The sequence below is a fragment of the Aphelocoma coerulescens genome, unplaced genomic scaffold, assembly GCF_041296385.1.
Source record: "Aphelocoma coerulescens isolate FSJ_1873_10779 unplaced genomic scaffold, UR_Acoe_1.0 HiC_scaffold_77, whole genome shotgun sequence".
NCBI classification, from domain to species: domain Eukaryota; kingdom Metazoa; phylum Chordata; class Aves; order Passeriformes; family Corvidae; genus Aphelocoma; species Aphelocoma coerulescens.
Genome location: NW_027184063.1, coordinates 1,153,093 through 1,166,594, shown reverse-complemented (window position 1 = coordinate 1,166,594; position 13,502 = coordinate 1,153,093). Strand labels below are relative to the sequence as shown.

Below are 13,502 nucleotides of genomic sequence, written 5' to 3'. Positions count from 1 at the left end.
AAAGGAGTAGAAACGGTCTGGGATGAGAAGCAGCAAAAAGGTAGGACTACCCTGCAGATATCCAATGTAACAAAGGCCAGAACAGGGAAATATGCTTGTATAGTTTGGATAAAAGGGAGTTATGATTATGGATTCGTAAATCTTGACATTTTAAATATCTCCCAAACAGAACCGGAAAATAAGGTCCAGGTGACTCTCCCAAATGGGAAAGTAGATATGTGGGACGGACCTCCCCTCAGAATAAAATGTACTCATAAATTTGAAACAGGGTGTCAGAAACAGATTGGAATGAAATGGTGGAAATGGAACACAACACAGGAAATGTGGAATCCACAGGTACAAGGGACAAGTTGGTGGACGCAGGGAAATGAAAGCAGAGGATGGTTGAATATAACGAACTCAGAGATTGGTAGATCGGAGGGTAAATACCTTTGTGTTCTTGTTTGTGGTAATAGGGGAGGTTATGGGGTCAGGAAGGTAGAAGTGGTATTACAACAGGATCGAGGAATCAAGCCTGAACAGAAAATATATAACGCAAAGGAAGGGCAGGATTTGGTTTTAAGATGTAGGATACCAACTGAAAGCTACACTGAGTATGAATGGTGGTTTGGAGGACAGAACTTGGTGGCTCAAGGGAAATATCAAATTAGAAGAAAACCCCAAGAAATAGTGTTAGTAATTAAAGAGGTCCTGGAACAGCAAGATAATGGACAATACTGGTGTTGGGTTGCTCAAGATGATTGGTGGGCAACCGGGATGATTAGTGTTTATGTTGAAAGAACAAGGGTGACTCGGCAGGTACCAGAGGATGAAATCCGAACCAAACCAGAGAATCTGATTGTGGGGTTAATTAGGGATTTTGGGCAAACACAAAATGTATCAGCAATCACTGCATGTCTGCCTTTGCCCCATGTGGCAGGAGATCCTATACCATGGGGAATTATACCAGCTCCAGACATGCCTGCATCTAATTGAACAGTTACCTTAAGTTGTACCCAGGAGACTAGGATCCGAACTAAATTGGTTAATCGGACAAATGTGATAAGGAAACACTGGAAAACCCCGGGGAACCGAGCAGATTGTTACAAGCTTCCGAATGCTGTATTTACCAAAATCGGAAGATTCCATGGAGTAGGATGGTGTGAATACGATGAGAGGCAAACGCTACAAGTCCCGGCAACTGAACAATATTTTGAAATAATATGCCAGAATGTTACAAACACAACTACCATGGAGCAATGGCAGACAATCTGGGGACCTAGTTTGTTAGAAACCTATAGTTACATAGGAACAGTTCAATGGTGTATTTATTGGAAGGGACGGAAAAATCAAACTTACTCAAAGACCTATCAAGGACAGGGTAGTTGGAGAAAAGATGCACCTGGAATGACCGATTGGAATTGCACTAAGGTCTTCACTTGTGACAGCCCAAGTGAGTCTGTGAGTCTACTGCCTGTAAAGGTACTTTTGAGATTTGGCTGTGAATGTAGGGGATATAACCACACGATAAAAGACAAAAATACAGAAGGAGAGTTAAACTGTAAAACTACATCAATCCGAGCTCCAGGAAATTTAGTTTGGGTAATGGGTCACGGACACTGGACCACTCATATGCCGGTAGATGGTCCAACTACACAAATTACTTTAGGAGTTCCAACTCTATGTCCTTTTTGGAAATCGACAAAATTGACGGCCTCAGAAATACAAATGAGACATAAGCGAGATATAAGTCAGGAAATTGGAGACATAGGGTTAGAAGAAGGGGAAGATTGGCATGGACCTTCTTCAGGAGTTAAATTTGGGTGGGTATTAGAATCTCTCTTTGCACCAATATCATCATATCGAAGCAGGGAAATGTTGTACAAATTGTTGGGGCAAACAGAAAGGTTGGCGGCTGTGACCAAGAAGGGATTCAAGGACTTAAATCTGCAGTTACAAGCTACGTCTAGGATGACAATTCAAAATCGGATGGCTTTAGATATGATATTGTTGAAGGAGCATGGCATATGTGGCTATCTGCATGGTAGAGATGATCATTGCTGCATTCACATCCCGAATGTTACACAGGAAGTAGAAAAGGATATAAGTCAATTAGAACAGATTGAAGGAAAGGTGAATAATATTCAGAAAGAGGCAGAACATAATTGGGTTGGAGAACTGTTCAGCTCCCTGGGAATTCGGATGTCCGGATGGATATCCTCAATTGTACAGTATGGAATCATGATTGTTATAATCATTTTAGTTGCCTTAATAGTATATAAGTGTCTTTTAGGAATGATTGTCAAGGAAGGTCAACACTCTCGGCGAATAATGAAGGCGATAATGCGAAGAGAAGTTCTGGCAGAACCAGCCACTCCACCTCCTGCTTATCGCGAAACGGCAACATGAATTGTTGAGCATCCTTGCGAACCCAGAAGAAGCTCGAAGGATGCTCAAAAGGGGGGACTTGTTACAAAAAGGATAGGATATTGGATTTTAGAAGTAGTAAGGCTAAGGCTCTGCTAGGCTGTAAGGCCTCAGGTGTAGAAATAGTTCTCTTGGGAAACAGGAATGGAATGTGCTGGGTGGGGAAGTTAGGAGTAGTGAATTAGCTGGGCATGGAGAACATGTCTAAAAGTAAATAGTTCTGGGTCGATATATGTGGCATGCAAGGGGGATTTCAGTGGTGGGAGTTCGTTGAGCATTATCTAAGACTAGACAACCATGAAGATATACGGCTTGGGGTATGATTATCAATTGTTAATGTTTTGTATGTGTGCCAATGTTTGAAACTGTATAAAGAGCTGAGTGAAACGATAGGTCTTTGGCAAGCCTGATTTGGGACACCAGTCCCCAGGTCCCCGGGCCCTGAATAAAGCACCACATAAACTGACTCTCTGTTGGTTTGTGTTTGTGGTCGGTGGGCAACACCACCTTCTCAGCTGATTGTATTTGTGTTCTCCTTTCCCTTCTGCCTTTCTTTGCCTGCTCTGTTTGTCTCTCAGTGTCTCTCTGCAGCCAGGGCAGCTCCCACCAAAGGCCCTCCCCTGATTTTGTTCCCAATCCACCAGCTAAAACAACCATGGATGAGGTGATGAAGGCTGGCAGTGAAATGTCACTGGAAGATCTTGCAGCACTTGGCTTTTGGCTCCTTCCTGAGACCTTTGCCTTCAAGGGCAGGAACATCTTCTCCTTGCTGGGAACTGGAATTCCAGATGCCTGGAGGGTGTGCCGTGGATGCCAGAGGGGCATTCCCGAGGCTCGCAGGGTGCTGGTCCTGCCGTGCCTCCCACGGGAGCTGTGCAGGGCCAGGGGACAAGGTCCAGCAGCTGGGTGGGCTCCCAGAGCAGACAGCAAAGGCTGCTTTGCTGGACATTTCCCAGCACATTCCCAGCTGGAAGCAGAGGGAGGAAGGAAAGGCAAGCGAGTCCCTGCCAGAAGCCCGGAAGGATTGGGGTGGGAAGGGACCCTGCCCGTGGGTTAGTGGGCTGAAAGCCAAGTGGAGCAAGACCTTACAATGCCATCTCCCTGCCAGCCTGTGCTGCTGACAGGAGCAGGGTGCCACTTTAGCCCTCTGTGGGTGAGACCAAACTGTGCATTCCACTCCCCTTATCTCATTTCTGATGAGCTGTTCATGATGGGTCCTTTGCAGGAGCTGCCCAGTGCACCCCCAACCCCTCAGGCTATGAGGAGCTGGCTGTTAAATGAGATAAGGAAGGAGAGGCAAACCCTGGGAGGCAGGGCAGTGTTTCTTTTTCTGCACACCAATGACTCAGCTGGGATAACTCCCTCCGGGGTAGCAGCAGCAGCACAGTCCCACCCAGCCTGAGGGCTCACCTCTGCTGATGGGCCATCATGGACTGAATGGCCCCAGCACAATGGGCAGCTGCAAGGACTGAGACCATCAAGGCTCCCAAAATATCCCATGACTCCCAGGATGACATCATTCCATTGTGAAACTGCCCACCCTGGGGAGGAGCTGAGCATTCCCCACCTGAACCTGAGCATATAAAATCTGGGTTTGAGGCCTTCTGGCAACACTCAAGAGATCCAGGGCAGGAGCAGAACTCCAACAGGACTATGGTCACTGCTGTCGACAAGACTGCACCCATCACTTGGACAGGACAGTGTGTCTACCACTGTGACCAACAGGTTTTGTTTTCTTTCCTTTTGCTTTGCATGCAGCGGGACCAGGTGGTGCTCAGCACAGGAACTAACCACCACCGTTCTGCTCTTGTCCCAGGGTGCCTGGTTATACTCAGCCTTTGTGGGTTACAGCTGTATCATGGTATTTCTTGTCATCTCTTTGGTGAATTGTAACTCCCACCTTCATCTCTCTTGGGGCAGATCAGTGGGGTTCATTTCTCATGCCAGTTAAAACCAGCACGGTGTTTGAGAGGATTTTACAGTCATGATATGCCCGGTGACTTCTAGAGAAGGACTTGGGCAGGAGCGACCCCTAAGCCAACACACTCACGCCTTGTTTTTCCCTCCAAACCAGGATTTCCCACTCCCAAACCTTGGCCAGATGGAGGCGGAGGCTGTGAGAAAGAGGAAGATGCCCCGGGACACCCAGGCAGGTGAGGAGGAAGTCCCTGCCCCTTTCCCCCTCTCTCCTGCTCCATCTCCCAGCCCAGCATCACCCCCAGCTGCAGGACAACCCCGCTGCCGAGGCCGTCCTGCCGGGGACGGACTGGGGGGATCTCCTTCCCCTTCCCTGTGGCACAGAGGCAAATCCCATCATCTCCTTGTCCTTCCTCCCCCAGATGAGGAGCTGAGGATGGAGCCCAGGGAGGACAAATCCCCGTGGCAGAACCTGGTGGAAGAGGCCATTTTGAGCAGCTCCACAGCGCCGGAATCCAACGGGGAGGAAAAGCCCCAGAGATCCCACAGGAGGAGGGGCAGCCCAGGGAGCTCTGAGGCGGAAAGACCCACCCTGTGCCAGGAAGGCGGCCAGAGATCCAGTCAGAGCTCAAACCTGGTCGTCCATGGGCAGTGTCACGCTAGGGAGAAACGCTACAAGTGCTTGGAATGTGTGAAGAGCTTCAGCCGGAGCACCAACCTGATCCACCGCCAGATGATCCACATCGCAGAAAGGCCCTATGTGTGTGGGGAATGTGGGAAAAGCTTCAGCACAAGCTCCTACCTGATTCGCCACCAGATGATCCACACTAGGAAAAGGCCCTTCAAGTGTGGCGAATGTGGGAAGAGGTTTCAGACCAGCTCAAGTCTCCTCCTGCACCAGCAGATTCACAAAGATTAGAGGCCCTTCCGCTGCCCTGACTGTGGGAAGGGCTTCAGGTACCAACTCCAACCTCACCAGGCACAAACGAATCCACACTGGGGAGAGGCCCTACGAGTGTCCCAAGTTTGGGAAGAGCTTCATTTCCAGCTGCAACTTTATCCGCCACCAGAAGAGCCACACCGGGGAGAGGCCCTACGAGTGTCCTGAGTGTGGGAAGAGCTTCTCCAGGAGCTCTCACTTGACCAGACACTAACAGTGCCACCAGTAAGGGAAGCCCTGCGGGTGTCCCGAGTGCAGGAAGAGCTTTGTGCACTGCTCCAACTTCATCTCGCAGCAGAGGATCCATGTCGGGTGATCCACAATGACCCCCGTTGGGCAGAGACCTGGTGACCCCTGTTCCAGATGATCCCCATTGTGGGGGGAGGATGTTTGAGAGATTTATTTCCCTTCTCATTCTCGTGCTCTGATTTCATTGCTAAGAAATTCAATCCCTGTCCCCAGACTGGGTCTGGTTTTCCGTGCTGGTGCTCGGGGCAGGAGCTCTCCTGGTCCTTATCTCAGCTCCTGGGCCTTTCCTCAGCCAACCAAAGAAGTCACTAAACAATTTTTAGCCACTCTGAGCTTTTCTCACTGATGACTGCCCAGGTGCCAGGCAGATCTGCCGCACCCAGACCTCCCCACCTGGGCCCCCTCACCTCCAGTGCCCACCGGGAGCAAGATTAAGGGAGAGAGGGGAGGTTTCAGCACCTGCCCAGAGCTGGGGATGGGGCAGCTGGGGCCATACTGGTGGCACTGGTAGTGCTGGGAGCCCCCTGGCCAAAGGCATGAAGCTCTCAGGTGAGCCGACGGGGGTGGGAAGAGGAGTCCAGGTATGGTGGGAAAGGTGGGGAGAGGAGGGAAAATGGGTGTGTGGGACCCATAAAATGAGTTGGAGGGGGAGTGGGACCTCCTAAAGACAGAATGGAAAGGGGGCTGAGGACTGGGGGATGATGGGAGAGGCATGGGAAGGCTTAGAAATTGGGGAATGGAAGGGTGGGATCTCAAAACTGGGCAGGAGGGGGGTGGGGATTGGGAGGATTGTGTGAAAAGGGTTGGCAAAGGGGCAAAAGGGGGGACTGGGACCCCCAAACAAATGGGGGCAGGGGCTGGCAGCTGGGGATTGATGGGAAAGGAAGGGAGAAAAGAGAAAAAGGGTGCAAATGAGAGTGGGACTGCAGGAAGGAAGGTCCCATGGCGGCCGTGGAGCAAGGGGTTGTGGAGTGGGGATCTGGGGTGGCCCCCTGAGCTCTTGGCTTTCTGTGGGGTGCTGGGGGCTGCTGGGGGGGCACCCCCTGACCTGTGTCCTGCATAGACAGGGGTCTTCCAGGACATGGTAAAGTCCAACTGTTGTTTCATTAATGGTACTGACCAGGTGGGGTTTGTGGTGAGGTTCAGCTCCAGCCTGGAGCAGCTCCTGCACTTGGACAGCAATGTGGGGCACTGCGTGGGGGACACGCTGTATGGGGAGAAACAGGCCCGCTACTGGAACACTGTCCTGGGGTGATGTTATGAGGCTGCTTTATTCCTTAACCCTCCGCTCAATGCCCAAGGGCGCTGTGTCTTTAGGATGGACCTGGGGGTGGGGCCAGAGCCACGGGACGCGAGTGAGGGTCAGTTCAACGGCTAGAGCCCAACGGCTCAGGGGCTCCGGGGTCTCGGCAGGGCCTTGGAGGGAGTGCACTGGGAGCGTTGTGCAGCTCCTTGGGTTTTTGGTGTTCTGGCTAGCTGGAAGAAGGTTCTGTTGGGTTTTCTTGCTCTTTTTCCCTTCCCTCCCCTTTGCCTCGCTCCTATCCCATCCCTTCCCTCCAGTCCAGGGAGCCTGTGAGTTGGCCCCGGTGGGCCCGCGGTGTGGCCCCGGCTGGTCCGAGCCCATGTGTCTGTTACCTCTCCAGGAATTTGTTGTATTTCGGGGTTTGTTTCCCCTGTTCTACCCTGCTTTGTTTGGTGTTAATAAACAGTTTGGGTTTTTTCCCACTTTACGTTCTTGTGACCCACTTGTCTTACTGGTAGAGGAAAAGGAGAGGTCCTTTTCCCTTTGGAGGAGACACTCATTCCAGAGTGTTTCCTCCTGAATTCTTGTCTCCATAACCGAGACATAAATTTGGTGCCCGACTTAAGGGGAACATGGAAGTGAAAAAAAATCAAAACCATTTTGGTTTGGATCACTTTTGTATTGAGGTACAGCAGTAAGACTTTCCAGAGACTGAGAGCTTCAGGGCCCCTTGTCATCCCTTGGTCGATACTTAGATCACGTGACAGGGACCCCAAATGCCTCTCTTCAGTGCCATCCAGAATATACCATCGCTTGCAGTGTCCCAGATTCGGACCATCCATCTTAATATAGTTTCATCAGGCCGTTGGGTGCAATCCTTCCTCAGGGTACGAAGGCTCTCTATGGACAGGGACTCGGTAATGATTTCAGGTTCCACTTGCTCTGCTGGCTGTGAAGGTCCTGGCTGCCCATCACCATCCAGCGGGCAAATGGATTTGGCTTTGTGTTTCTTTCTCTGAACAGGGGCAATTGTTGTTGGTTTAGGCTCCCCATCTGCTTTAGCTGCAGCTGGAGTGATTGGGGTGTCTGCTGCCTTATTCTCCTGCCCCTCTGGCTGTATCTTCTGCCCTACAGAATCCAGCAGCGTGCGGTTAGCATTAGCCAGGACCCAGCACATGGCAATGAGCTTTTCCTTTTCATCAGTGTTGTTATTGCAGTTTTCCTTCAGATACTTCCCCACATCAGCTGGATTCTGAAATTGTTCAGGGGGGAGGTTCCAGGCTCCTGGGTCAGAAAAGTGCTTCAGGGTCAGGCCTATGTCCTCCCATACCCCACAGCACTTAGGATTTTCTGCAACTGGGGCAGGTGTCTGGGCAACCCCTCTGGAAATCTCAGCCCTTATTTTAGACAAGCTGGAGACCACATAGAGAAACCCTGCTAGATAACATAACAAGAAGGTGGCATCTTTGACATCCAGAGGAAACGGGACACTTTCAAAATGTGACGTGCCAGATCTGAAGGGGAAGAAGGAGATGAAGGGCTGGGAATTATCATCCCCTGCTTTTCCCCTAACAAACTGGGTGTAATTGCTAATACATTCCAAAAGGAAGCTACCAAGGCCAGAATGGGAAAACAACATGACAAACGCCTTCTCCATGGCTTCCATTACTTCAGCCAAACTTCGATGAATCACTGCCACCAGGCATATAAAAATGGCAGTGCTGATTCTTATTCCTGACTTCTAAAAGTGTAAGCCAGGGACCCGACTGCCCATAGCTGTGGACATGTGTTGCAGTGGGGATACTGTAACACGCCTATATCAAACCAGGAGTCCCGTGGAAAAGAAATATATATAGACGGATTCTTGATAGATATTTCAGAGATGTTTATTTCCCCAGCCGCATGGCCGGGCTCTGCTGAGGAACTGTTACAGTCACGGGGAACCGAGGGTCCTTGCCCGCGCAGGAAACACAAACCAACCCATGGGGAATGAGGCTGACCGGGGCAGGGAAACCCCGTGTTTCTGTGCCCTCAGGGCCCCTCTCCCAGGGCTACATGGCAGGGGGAGGAGACCCCGACATTTCCCCCGTTTTATTTTAATAAAAGGAGAATGGAGACAACTGGATAAACATAACAAGAACAGTTTCAAAACAAAACAAGCCACCCTCCTGAGTCTTTAAATGTCCAAACAGATTCTGTGGAACATCTTAGGGCTGACAGAAGGGAGACAGAACTCTCTGAGCATGCTTTGTAGGGAAACTGAGGCAGGAGAGGGTTTAATTTCTTCCCTCCCCCTTTTCATCTCCCACTCGGCATTGGAAAGGGATTTTTGGGGAAACAATTGGCAAAGGTATGGTTTTGTGAGGGAAACCATGGATGGAAAAACGGATTGGGAATACACTGGGGGTAATAGGACATAGGGTAAAAGGGAAAGGTGGGATTAGGAAAGGGAGACTGTAGGGGGGCCTACCAAGGAGATATTGTCTAACATGACTACGATTTTTAGCATATATACTGCCTTTCACAGGAACACCATCAGGCCCAGTGACCTGCGATGCTTGTAACCCTTTTCTACCTTGTATGATTTTGAATTCCACCACCTCTCCATCTCCCAAGCTTGGGATGCATTTTTCTGGGTTATTCTTTTTAATAGCAGTTCTATGCACCAATATGTCTTGCTGGCTATCACATCTTGTTATAAAACCATAATTTTGTTTAACATTATACCATTTCCCTATCCCTAAGTTCTTAGCAACTATGGTCTTTTCCTTTTTCCGAGTGGCTGCTGTTTTCTGTCTCGCTGTGTCTTTGCTCTCTCTTTCGGTCGCTCCCATGTTGGAATTGTCTGCGCTGCTGGTTCCTGCGCGCTTTTCCCGGGGTCACATTCGGGGCTGCGCGGGCCAGGCCGGGCCGCGCCGCTCTGTTTGCCGTGCATCGCCTCCTCTGGTCGCAGCTTTGCTGCCGCTGCCTGGGGCTGCACCCACGTCTCTGCGCCCCCAAGCGATGCCCCCCCCGTGCCCTGCTCCAGCGCGCGTTTCGGCTGGGCGCAGCTCCGCTCTGCCACCAGCCGCCGCCCGCGCGCCACCCCTCTCGTTCGGGCGTTCACTGGGCTCGCTCCACCACGCGCTGCGCGGGGCCATGCGGGCACCGCTGGGCTGCGCCGCTCCCGCCGCTCCCCGCTCCGCCACAGACACTGCGGCTCGCCCGCAGTGGGAGCTACCTCGCTGCTGCTCGCAGAGCGCTCGGTGCACGTGGCCTGGGTCGCACGGTCCCTGAGCCAGGCTTCCCTTCACCAGGACACAGCTGACATTGCTCAACAGTCTTGGTAATTAAATAATAGTCACGAAAATATTCTTCCACCGGCATATATTTTGACTCAAATATTAACTGTGTCCAAACGGTCTTCCAAAAGCCCTTGGTAAGAATTAAATCCCAAGAAACATAGAAAAAGTTCTTAAACAACCATGCCAGGAAGTATTTCAGTTCTTTTTGAGCTTGAATCAAGCTAAAATTTACAAATCGTTGTTCAAGAATCATTTTAAGTTTAAGATAAATGTCCATATGCGGCTCTGAAAGCCAAGAGTCTTCCCACGGTTCCTCCATAGTTTAGATATGGAATAGCAAAACAAAACCAAGAAGAGGAATCCAAAGTTTCTAGGGTTTACTCACACAAATCGGCCGCTTAGGGATCGGGGATCGTTCTGCTCACAATTCCCCACCATTTTGTTGCAGTGGCGATACTGTAACACGCCTATATCAAACCAGGAGTCCCGTGGAAAAGAAATACATATAGACGGATTCTTGATAGATGTTTCAGAGATGTTTATTTCCCCAGCCACATGGCCGGGCTCTGCCCAGGAACTGTTACAGTCACGAGGAACCGAGGGTCCTTGCCCACGCAGGAAACACAAATCAACCAATGGGGAACGAGGCTGACCAGGGGCAGGGAAACCCCGTGTCTCCCCTCAGGGCTACATGACGGGGGGAGGAGACCCCGACAGACATGTACTTATGGCTAGCTTCCACAGAAAAATTATTAAATCAAACAGCATGGTCTTACTGCTGTACCTCAATACAAAAGTGATTCAAACCAAAATGGTTTTGATTTTTTCTCCACAATTCCATGTGCCCCTTAAGTTGGGCGCCAAATTTATGTCTTCGTTTTGGAGACAAGACTTCAGGAGGAAACACTCTGGAATGAGTGTCTCCTCCAAAGGGAAAAGGACCTCCCCATTTCCTCCACCAGTAAGACAAATGGGTCACAAGAACGTAAAGTGGGAAAAAACCAAAACTGTTTATTAACACCAAACAAAGCAGGGTAGAACAGGGGAAACAAACCCCGAAATACAACAAATTCCTGGAGAGGGAACAGACACACGGGCTCGGACCAGCCGGGGCCACACCGCGGGCCCACCGGGGCCAACTCACAGGCTCCCTGGACTGGAATGAAGGGGAGGGAGGCAGTGAGGCAAGGGGGAAGGAAGGGAAAAAGAACAAGAAAACCCAACAGAACCTTCTTCCAGCTAGCCAGAACACCAAAAACCCAAGGAGCCGCACAGCGCTCCTAGCACACTCCCTCCCAGGCCCTGTCGAGACCCCGGAGCCCCTGAGCCGTTGGGCTCTAGCCGTTGATCCGACTCTCACTCGCGTCCCGTGGCTCCGGCACCACCCCCAGATCCATCCTAAAGACACAGCGTCCTTGGGCATTGAGCAGAGGGTTAAGGAATAAAGCAGCCTCATAACATCACCCTAGGACAGTGTTCCAGTAGCGGGCCTGTTTCTCCCCATACAGCGTGTCCCCCATGATTTGCCCCACATTGCTGCCCAAGTGCAGGAGCTGCTCCAGGCTGGAGCTGAACCTCACCACAAACCCCACCTGGTCGGTACCATTAATGAAACAACAGTTGGACTTTACCATGTGCTGGAAGAGCTCTGTGTATGCAGGACACAGGTCAGGGGGTGCCCCCCCAGCAGCCCCCAGCACCCCACAGCAAGTCAAGAGCTCAGGGGCCCACCCCAGATCCCCACTCCACAACCCCTTGCTCCACGGCTGCCATGGGACCTTCCTTCCCACAGTCCCACTCTCATTTCCACCCTTTTTCTGTTTTCTCCCCTCCTTTCCCATCAATCCCCAGCTGCCAGCCCCTGCCCCCATCAGTTTGGGGGTCCCAGTCCCCCCTTTTAACCCTTTCCCAAACCTTTTCACACAATCCTCCCAATCCCCGGCCCCCTCCTTTTGGGATCCCACCCTTCCATTCCCCAATTTCTAAGCTTTCCCATGCCTCTCCCATCATCCCCCAGTCCTCAGCCCCCTTCCTGTTCTGTCTTTAGGGGGTCCCACTCCCCCTCCAACTCATTTTATGGGTCCCACACACCCATTTTCCCACCCATCCCCACCTTTCCCACCATACCTGGATTCCTCTTCCCACGCTCTCGGCTCACGTGAGAACTCCATGCCTGTGGCCAGGGGGCTCCCAGCACCACCAGTGCCACCAGTATGGCCCCAGCTGCCCCAACCCCAGCTCTGGGCAGGTGCTGAAACCTCCCCTCTCTCCCTTAATTTGGCTCTCGGGGGGCACTGGGGGTGAGGGGGGCCCAGGTGGGGAGGTCTTGGTGGGGCAGACCTGCCTGGCACCTGAGCAGTCATCAGCGAGAAAAGCTCAGAGTGGCTCAAAATTGTTTAGTGACTTCTTTGGTTGGCTGAGGAAAGGCCCAGGAGCTGAGATAAGGACCAGGAGAGCTCCTGCCCCGATCACCAGCACGGAAAACCAGACCCAGTCTGGGGACAGGGATTGAATTTCTTAGCAATGAAATCAAAACACGAGAATGAGAAGGGAAATAAATCTCTCAAACATACCCCCAGAAATGGGGATCATCTGGAACAGGGGTCACCAGGTCTCTGCCCAACGGGGATCACTGTGGATCACCTGACATGGATCCTCTGCTGCGAGATGAAGTTGGAGCAGTGCACAAAGCTCTTCCTGCACTCGGGACACTCATAGGGCTTCCCTTACTGGTGGCACCGTTGGTGTCCGGTCAAGTGAGATCTCTGCCTGAAGCTCTTCCCACACTCGGGACACTCGTAGGGCCTCTCCCCAGTGTGGATTCGTTTGTGACTGGTGAGGCTGCAGCTGTACCTGAAGCACTCCCCGCAGTCAGGGCAGCGGAAGGGCCTCTCATCTGTGTGGATTCGTTTGTGCCTGGTGAGGCTGCAGCTGTACCTGAAGCACTCCCCACACTCGGGGCAGCGGAAGGGTCTCTCATCTGTGTGAATCCGCTGGTGCAGGAGAACTCTGGAGCTGGTCTGAAACCTCTTCCCACATTCGCCACACTCGTAGGGCCTCTCGCCAGTGTGGATCTTCTGGTGGCGAATCAGGCTGGAGCTCTGTCTGAAGCTCTTCCCACATTCCCCACACACATAGAGCCGTTCCCCAGTATGAATCAACCGGTGTTGGATCAGGTGGGAGCTCTGTCTGAAGCTCTGCCCACATTCCCCACACACGTAGGGCCGTTCCCCAGTATGGATCAACTGGTGGTGGATCAGGTCAGTGCTCTGGCTGAAGCTCTTCGCACATTCCAAGCACTTGTAGCGTTTCTCCCTCGCGTGACGCTGCTCATGGACCACCACATTTGAACGCTGGCTGGATCTCTGGCCGCCTTCCTGGCACAGGGTGGGTCTTTCCTCCTCATAACTCCCTGGGCTGCGTTTGCAGCCCCTCCTCCTGTGGGATCTCTGGGGCTTTTCCT

At 51.7% G+C, this 13,502-nt stretch overlaps 1 pseudogene; it reads right to left on the bottom strand.

The window, feature by feature from the left end:
* The window catches only part of LOC138102495 (zinc finger protein 208-like), a 322,764-nt pseudogene that overhangs the window by 227,154 nt on the left and 82,108 nt on the right, over positions 1–13,502 (bottom strand).